Source organism: Mustelus asterias, unplaced genomic scaffold, assembly GCF_964213995.1.
Source record: "Mustelus asterias unplaced genomic scaffold, sMusAst1.hap1.1 HAP1_SCAFFOLD_4914, whole genome shotgun sequence".
Taxonomy (NCBI): Eukaryota; Metazoa; Chordata; class Chondrichthyes; order Carcharhiniformes; family Triakidae; genus Mustelus; species Mustelus asterias.
In genome coordinates, this window is record NW_027594857.1 from 943 (window position 1) to 10,015 (window position 9,073).

Consider the following 9,073-nt stretch of genomic DNA (forward strand, 5'->3'; position numbering starts at 1 on the left):
AATAGCAGTCCCTGTGTATATTATAGAGAATAGCAGTCCCTGTGTATATTATAGAGAATAGCAGTCCCTGTGTATATTATAGAGAATAGCAGTCCCTGTGTATATTATAGAGAATAGCAGCCCCTGTGTATATTATAGAGAATAGCAGCCCCTGTGTATATTATAGAGAATAGCAGCCCCTGTGTATATTATAGAGAATAGCAGTCCCTGTGTATATTATAGAGAATAGCAGCCCCTGTGTATATTATAGAGAATAGCAGTCCCTGTGTATATTATAGAGAATAGCAGTCCCTGTGTATATTATAGAGAATAGCAGCCCCTGTGTATATTATAGAGAATAGCAGCCCCTGTGTATATTATAGAGAATAGCAGCCCCTGTGTATATTATAGAGAATAGCAGCCCCTGTGTATATTATAGAGAATAGCAGTCCCTGTGTATATTATAGAGAATAGCAGCCCCTGTGTATATTATAGAGAATAGCAGTCCCTGTGTATATTATAGAGAATAGCAGTCCCTGTGTATATTATAGAGAATAGCAGTCCCTGTGTATATTATAGAGAATAGCAGCCCCTGTGTATATTATAGAGAATAGCAGCCCCTGTGTATATTATAGAGAATAGCAGCCCCTGTGTATATTATAGAGAATAGCAGCCCCTGTGTATATTATAGAGAATAGCAGCTCCTGTGTATATTATAGAGAATAGCAGCCCCTGTGTATATTATAGAGAATAGCAGCCCCTGTGTATATTATAGAGAATAGCAGCCCCTGTGTATATTATAGAGAATAGCAGCTCCTGTGTATATTATAGAGAATAGCAGTCCCTGTGTATATTACAGAGAATAGCAGTCCCTGTGTATATTATAGAGAATAGCAGATCCTGTGTATATTATAGAGAATAGCAGCCCCTGTGTATATTATAGAGAATAGCAGATCCTGTGTATATTATAGAGAATAGCAGCCCCTGTGTATATTATAGAGAATAGCAGATCCTGTGTATATTATAGAGAGTAGCAGTCCCTGTGTATATTATAGAGAATAGCAGTCCCTGTGTATATTATAGAGAATAGCAGCCCCTGTGTATATTATAGAGAATAACAGCCCCTGTGTATATTACAGAGAATAGCAGCCCCTGTGTATATTATAGAGAATAGCAGTCCCTGTGTATATTACAGAGAATAGCAGTCCCTGTGTATATTATAGAGAATAGCAGCCCCTGTGTATATTATAGAGAATAGCAGTCCCTGTGTATATTATAGAGAATAGCAGTCCCTGTGTATATTATAGAGAATGGCAGTCCCTGTGTATATTATAGAGAATCACAGCCCCTGTGTATATTATAGAGAATAGCAGTCCCTGTGTATATTATAGAGAATAGCAGTCCCTGTGTATATTATAGAGAATAGCAGTCCCTGTGTATATTACAGAGAATAGCAGTCCCTGTGTATATTATAGAGAATAGCAGCCCCTGTGTATATTACAGAGAATAGCAGTCCCTGTGTATATTATAGAGAATAGCAGCCCCTGTGTATATTATAGAGAATAGCAGTCCCTGTGTATATTATAGAGAATAGCAGTCCCTGTGTATATTATAGAGAATAGCAGTCCCTGTGTATATTATAGAGAATAGCAGTCCCTGTGTATATTATAGAGAATAGCAGCCCCTGTGTATATTATGGAGAATAGCAGTCCCTGTGTATATTATAGAGAATAGCAGTCCCTGTGTATATTATAGAGAATAACAGCCCCTGTGTATATTATAGAGAATAGCAGCCCCTGTGTATATTATAGAGAATAGCAGCCCCTGTGTATATTATAGAGAATAGCAGTCCCTGTGTATATTATAGAGAATAGCAGTCCCTGTGTATATTATAGGGAATAGCAGTCCCTGTGAATATTACAGAGAATAGCAGCCCCTGTGTATATTATAGGGATTTGGGGTTTACCTGGGGCTTTTCCCTGTTTGCCTCGGAATGCCATTTGCTGGCCCGCTTGCCCTAGGGAACAATCAGGAATTCTGTACGTTAGCTTTTCCAGGAGTCATGTAGGAGGTGGAATCATTCTCTCCTTGGCCTCTGCGTGTCCCGCTCTCTCTCCGACACACTCACTCCCTCTGTCCCTCCCTCCTCGTTCCTTCCACGTGTCTCGAGCGCTCCCTCCGACCCCTCCCCCCACCAATTCCTGAGAGGGACTCACCATTCCTGTATCCGTTCTGGTAGCCGGTTGGATATCCATTGCTGGGAACCCCATAGCCTAGACAGGGAAACATGTCAGATCGAGAGAGTGATCATGAGGTGGATTGGAGAGCGCAAGATTGTCACATCACCCATCACCCACCCTCTCCCCGTCTCCCTCTCTCCCCCACCCTCTCCCTCACTCCCCCACCCTCTCCCCGTCTCCCTCACTCCCCCACCCTCTCCCCGTCTCCCTCACTCCCCCACCCTCTCCCCGTCTCCCTCACTCCCCCACCCTCTCCCCGTCTCCCTCACTCCCCCACCCTCTCCCCGTCTCCCTCACTCCCCCACCCTCTCCCCGTCTCCCTCATTCCCCCATTCTCTCCCCGTCTCCCTCACTCCCCCACCCTCTTCCCGTCTCCCTCTCCCCGTCTCCCTCACTCCCCTACCCTCTCCCCGTCTCCCTCACTCCCCCACCCTCTCCCCGTCTCCCTTACTCCCCCACCCTCTCCCCGTCTCCCTCTCTCCCCCACACTCTCCCCGTCTCCCTCACTCCTCCACCCTCTCCCCGTCTCCCTCAATCACCCACCTTCTCCCCATCTCCCTCACTCCCCACCTTTTCCCCATCTCCCTCAATCCCTCACCCCGGAGGAAGGTGGGTCGGTGATGGATTGAGGGAGATTGGTAAATTTGCAGATGACACCAAGATTGGTGGCATAGTGGACAGTGAGGAAGGTTATCTCCAATTGCAACGGGATCTTGATCAATTGGGCCAGTGGGCTGACGAATGGCAGATGGAGTTTAATTTAGATAAATGCGAGGTGATGCATTTTGGTAGATTGAACCAGGGCAGGACTTACTCAGTTAACGGTCGGGCGTTGGGGAGAGTTACAGAACAAAGAGATCTCGGGGTACAGGTTCATAGCTCCTTGAAAGTGGAGTCACAGGTGGACAGAGTGGTGAAGAAGGCATTCGGCATGCTTGGTTTCATCAGTCAGAACATTGAATACAGGAGTTGGGACGTCTTGTTGAAGTTGTACAAGACATTGGTAAGGCCACACTTGGAATACTGTGCACAGTTCTGGTCACCCTATTATAGAAAGGATATTATTAAACTAGAAAGAGTGCAGAGAAGATTTACTAGGATGCTACCGGGACTTGATGGTTTGAGTTATAAGGATAGACTGGGATTTTTTTCTCTGGAGCGTAGGAGGCTGAGGGGTGATCTTATAGAGGTCTATAAAATAATGAGGGGCACAGATCAGCTAGATCGTCAATATCTTTTCCCCAAAGGTAGGGGAGTCTAAAACTAGAGGGCAGAGGTTTAAGGTGAGAGGGGAGAGTGTCCAGAGGGGCAATTTTTTTCACACAGAGGGTGGTGAGTGTCTGGAATGAGCTGCCAGAGGCAGTAGTAGAGGCGGGTACAATTTTGTCTTTTAAAAAGCATTTAGACAGTTACATGGGTACGATGGGTATAGAGGGATATGGGCCAAATGTGGGCAATTGGGATGAGACTCGGGGTTAAAAAAAGGGGGCGGCACAGACAGGTTGGGCCGAAGGGCCTGTTTCCATGCTGTAAACCTCTATGACTCTTTCAACCCTCTTTTCTGTAAAAAATGGTCCCATCTTCCGGTGCTCCCCTTTGAACCCAACGCTCCAATCAGTTGGGGGCTTGTGTGGAGAAAATCTCGAAATCTCCCAACCTTCCAAGTATCCACTTGAACTCTGTAGAGGTTCCCCCGTTGCCTTGGTTACCACAAGATGGCGGACCTACCTGGCTTCCTCTTCACTCCAAGGCCGGCGGGAACTGAAACACAAAATGTGGCGCACACTTAGCCAATCAGATTGCGGAGAGGTGGATATTAACTGGACATCAAAACAGAATTCGCAAAGCAAAGGGTCAGTGCTGAGGGAGTGCCGCACTGTGGGGAGGGTCAGTGCTGAGGGAGCGCCGCACTGTGGGAGGGTCAGTGCTGAGGGAGTGCCGCACTGTGGGGAGGGTCAGTGCTGAGGGAGCGCCGCACTGTGGGAGGGTCAGTGCTGAGGGAGCACCGCACTGTGGGAGGGTCAGTGCTGAGGGAGCGCCGCACTGTGGGAGGGTCAGTGCTGAGGGAGCGCCGCACTGTGGGGAGGGTCAGTGCTGAGGGAGCGCCGCACTGTGGGAGGGTCAGTGCTGAGGGAGCGCCGCACTGTGGGAGGGTCAGTGCTGAGGGAGCGCCGCACTGTGGGAGGGTCAGTGCTGAGGGAGCGCCGCACTGTGGGAGGGTCAGTGCTGAGGGAGCGCCGCACTGAGGGAGGGTCAGTGCTGAGGGAGCGCCGCACTGTGGGAGGGTCAGTGCTGAGGGAGCGCCGCACTGTGGGAGGGTCAGTGCTGAGGGAGCGCCGCACTGTGGGAGGGTCGGTGCTGAGGGAGCGCCGCACTGTGGGAGGGTCGGTGCTGAGGGAGCGCCGCACTGTGGGAGGGTCAGTGCTGAGGGAGCGCCGCACTGTGGGAGGGTCGGTGCTGAGGGAGTGCCGCACTGTGGGAGGGTCAGTGCTGAGGGAGCGCCGCACTGTGGGAGGGTCGGTGCTGAGGGAGCGCCGCACTGTGGGAGGGTCGGTGCTGAGGGAGCGCCGCACTGTGGGAGGGTCTGTGCTGAGGGAGCGCCGCACTGTGGGAGGGTCAGTGCTGAGGGAGTGCCGCACTGTGGGAGGGTCGGTGCTGAGGGAGCGCCGCACTGTGGGAGGGTCAGTGCTGAGGGAGCGCCGCACTGTGGGAGGGTCGGTGCTGAGGGAGTGCCGCACTGTGGGAGGGTCGGTGCTGAGGGAGCGCCGCACTGTGGGAGGGTCAGTGCTGAGGGAGCGCCGCACTGTGGGAGGGTCAGTGCTGAGGGAGCGGCGCACTGTGGGAGGGTCAGTGCTGAGGGAGCGCCGCACTGCGGGAGGGTCGGTGCTGAGGGAGCGCCGCACTGTGGGAGGGTCGGTGCTGAGGGAGCGCCGCACTGTGGGAGGGTCGGTGCTGAGGGAGCGCCGCACTGTGGGAGGGTCAGTGCTGAAGGAGCGCCGCACTGTGGGAGGGTCGGTGCTGAGGGAGCGCCGCACTGTGGGAGGGTCGGTGCTGAGGGAGCGCCGCACTGTGGGAGGGTCGGTGCTGAGGGAGCGCTGCACTGTGGGAGGATCGGTGCTGAGGGAGCGCCGGACTGTGGGAGGGTCGGTGCTGAGGGAGCGCCGCACTGTGGGAGGGTCAGTGCTGAGGGAGCGCCGCACTGTGGGAGGGTCAGTGCTGAGGGAGCGCCGCACTGTGGGAGGGTCAGTGCTGAGGGAGTGCCGCACTGTGGGAGGGTCGGTGCTGAGGGAGCGCCGCACTGTGGGAGGGTCGGTGCTGAGGGAGCACCGCACTGTGGGAGGGTCGGTGCTGAGGGAGCGCCGCACTGTGGGAGGGTCTGTGCTGAGGGAGCGCCGCACTGTGGGAGGGTCAGTGCTGAGGGAGCGCCGCACTGTGGGAGGGTCAGTGCTGAGGGAGCGCCGCGCTGTGGGAGGGTCAGTGCTGTGGGAGCGCCGCACTGTGGGAGGGTCGGTGCTGAGGGAGCGCCGCACTGTGGGAGGGTCAGTGCTGAGGGAGCACCGCACTGTGGGAGGGTCGGTGCTGAGGGAGTAGAACATAGAACATAGAACATAGAACATTACAGCGCAGAACAGGCCCTTCGGCCCACGATGTTGCACCGACCAGTTAAAAAAAAAAACTGTGACCCTCCAACCTAAACCAATTTCTTTTCGTCCATGAACCTATCTACGGATCTCTTAAACGCCCCCAAACTAGGCGCATTTACAACTGATGCTGGCAGGGCATTCCAATCCCTCACCACCCTCTGGGTAAAGAACCTACCCCTGACATCGGTTCTATAACTACCCCCCCTCAATTTAAAGCCATGCCCCCTCGTGCTGGATTTCTCCATCAGAGGAAAAAGGCTATCACTATCCACCCTATCTAAACCTCTAATCATCTTATATGTTTCAATAAGATCCCCTCTTAGCCGCCGCCTTTCCAGCGAAAACAATCCCAAATCCCTCAGCCTCTCCTCATAGGATCTCCCCTCCATACCAGGCAACATCCTGGTAAACCTCCTCTGCACCCTCTCCAAAGCCTCCACATCCTTCCTGTAATGTGGGGACCAGAACTGCACACAGTACTCCAAGTGCGGCCGCACCAGAGTTGTGTACAGTTGCAACATAACGCTACGACTCCTAAATTCAATCCCCCTACCAATAAACGCCAAGACACCATATGCCTTCTTAACAACCTTATCTACTTGATTCCCAACTTTCAGGGATCTATGCACACATACACCTAGATCCCTCTGCTCCTCCACACTATTCAAAGTCCTCCCGTTAGCCCTATACTCAACACATCTGTTATTCCTACCAAAGTGAATTACCTCACACTTCTCCGCATTAAACTCCATCCGCCACCTCTCGGCCCAACTTTGCAACCTGTCTAAGTCTTCCTGCAAACTACGACACCCTTCCTCACTGTCTACCACACCACCGACTTTGGTGTCATCAGCAAATTTGCTAATCCACCCAACTATACCCTCATCCAGATCATTAATAAATATTACAAACAGCAGTGGCCCCAAAACAGATCCCTGAGGTACACCACTTGTAACCGCACTCCATGATGAATATTTACTATCAACCACCACCCTCTGTTTCCTATCCGCTAGCCAATTCCTGATCCAATTTCCTAGATCACCCCCAATCCCATACATCTGCATTTCCTGCAGAAGCCTACCATGGTGAACCTTATCAAACGCCTTACTAAAATCCATATATACCACGTCCACTGCCTTGCCCCCATCCACCTCCTTGGTCACTTTCTCAAAAAACTCAATAAGGTTAGTAAGGCACGACCTACCTGCCACAAAACCATGCCGCACTGTGGGAGGGTCAGTGCTGAGGGAGCGCCGCACTGTGGGAGGGTCAGTGCTGAGGGAGCGCCACACTGTGGGAGGGTCGGTGCTGAGGGAGCGCCGCACTGTGGGAGGGTCGGTGCTGAGGGAGCGCCGCACTGTGGGAGTGTCGGTGCTGAGGGAGCGCCGCACTGTGGGAGGGTCAGTGCTGAGGGAGCGCCGCACTGTGGGAGGGTCAGTGCTGAGGGAGCGCCGCACTGTGGGAGGGTCAGTGCTGAGGGAGCGCCGCACTGTGGGAGGGTCTGTGCTGAGGGAGCGCCGCACTGTGGGAGGGTCAGTGCTGAGGGAGCGCCGCACTGTGGGAGGGTCAGTGCTGAGGGAGCGCCGCACTGTGGGAGGGTCGGTGCTGAGGGAGCGCCGCACTGTGGGAGGGTCGGTGCTGAGGGAGCGCTGCACTGTGGGAGGGTCGGTGCTGAGGGAGCGCCGCACTGTGGGAGGGTCTGTGCTGAGGGAGCGCCGCACTGTGGGAGGATCAGTGCTGAGGGAGCGCCGCACTGTGGGAGGGTCAGTGCTGAGGGAGCGCCGCACTGTGGGAGGGTCGGTGCTGAGGGAGCGCCGCACTGTGAGGGGGATGGAGTGGGAAAATCGGGTAAGAAATGAACAGATTTTGCCATGAGGCCGAGTTATAAATCTACAACCTACCTCCCATCGATATCGGACTTCGAGCGTAACCATTGGCAACTCCGTAACCTTGAAGAAAATCAGAGATTCTTTGTCAATAAACTGTTGGGACTCAAAATAAGCTTGTTGTTGGGGGAGAGGGTACATGGGGGGAGTGGGAAGGGATTAAATGGGTGGGTAAAACCATAAGACCATAAGATATAGGAGCAGAGTGAGGCCACTCGGCCCATCGAGTCTGCTCCCCCATTCAATCATGGCTGATATTTTTCTCATCCCCATTCTCCTGCCTTTTCCCCATAACCCCCGATCCCCGATTAATCAAGAACCGATCTATCTCTGTCTTAAAGACACTCAATGACCCGGCCTCCACAGCCTTCTGCGGCAAAGAGTTCCACACATTCCCCACTCTCTGGCTGAAGAAATTCCTCCTCATCTCTGTTCTAAAGGATCGTCCCTTTAGCCTGAGGTTGTGTTCCCTCTGGTTCTAGTTTTTCCCACTAGTGGAAACATCCTCTCCACGTCCACTCTATCCAGGCCTCGCAGTATCCTGCAAGTTTCAATAAGATCCCCCCCCCTCATCCTTCTAAACTCCAACGAGTACAGACCCAGAGTCCTCAACCCGTTCCTCATACGACAAGCTCTTCATTCCAGGGATCATTCTTGTGAACCTCCTCTGGACCCTTTCCAAGGCCCAGCACATCCTTCCTTAGATACGGGGCCCAAAACTGCTCACAATGCTCCAAATGGGGTCTGACCAGAACCTTATACAGCCTCAGAAGTCCATCCCTGCTCTTGTATTCTAACCCTCTCGACATGAAGGCTAACATTGCATTTCCCTTCCTAACTGCCGACTGAACCTGCACGTTAACCTCAAGAGAATCTTGAACAGGGACTCCCAAGCACCTTTGCGTTTTGGGTCGAGTCAGTGATGCGGGGGGAGAGTGGACTTGGGGGTGAGGGAGGGATGAAGTGGGTGCCCAGAGACAGTGATGTAGGGGGGCAGTATATAGGTAGGAACTTACCTGGGGGCTTTGGCCCCTTCCTGCCGTTACCCAGGGCTCCTGCGCCTAATGTTGGACCTCGTCCTGACCGAGAGAGAGAGAGAAAGAGATAAGGAAATAGTCAACAGTTTGGATGTGGCCTACCCAAAGAAAAAACCCTCTCACACTCACACTCCTGTATCTGGGGAGGTCTCTCTAACCCTCTCTCTCTCTCACACACTCCTGTATCTGGGGAGGTCTCTCTAACCCTCTCTCTCTCTCACACACTCCTGTATCTGGGGAGGTCTCCCTAACCCTCTCTCTCACACACACACTCCTGTATCTGGGGA

At 53.0% G+C, this 9,073-nt stretch overlaps 1 long non-coding RNA gene across 1 annotated transcript; it reads right to left on the bottom strand.

The window, feature by feature from the left end:
- Positions 1-1,944: 1,944 nt before the first annotated feature.
- Positions 1,945-8,829, bottom strand: LOC144491282 (uncharacterized). The gene is made up of 5 exons (XR_013497418.1): positions 8,766-8,829; positions 7,765-7,812; positions 3,948-3,980; positions 2,196-2,252; positions 1,945-1,996 (listed from the first exon to the last, which is right to left on the bottom strand). It is a non-coding gene; the product is annotated as an uncharacterized LOC144491282 (long non-coding RNA).
- Between the last annotated feature and the right edge of the window lie 244 nt (positions 8,830-9,073).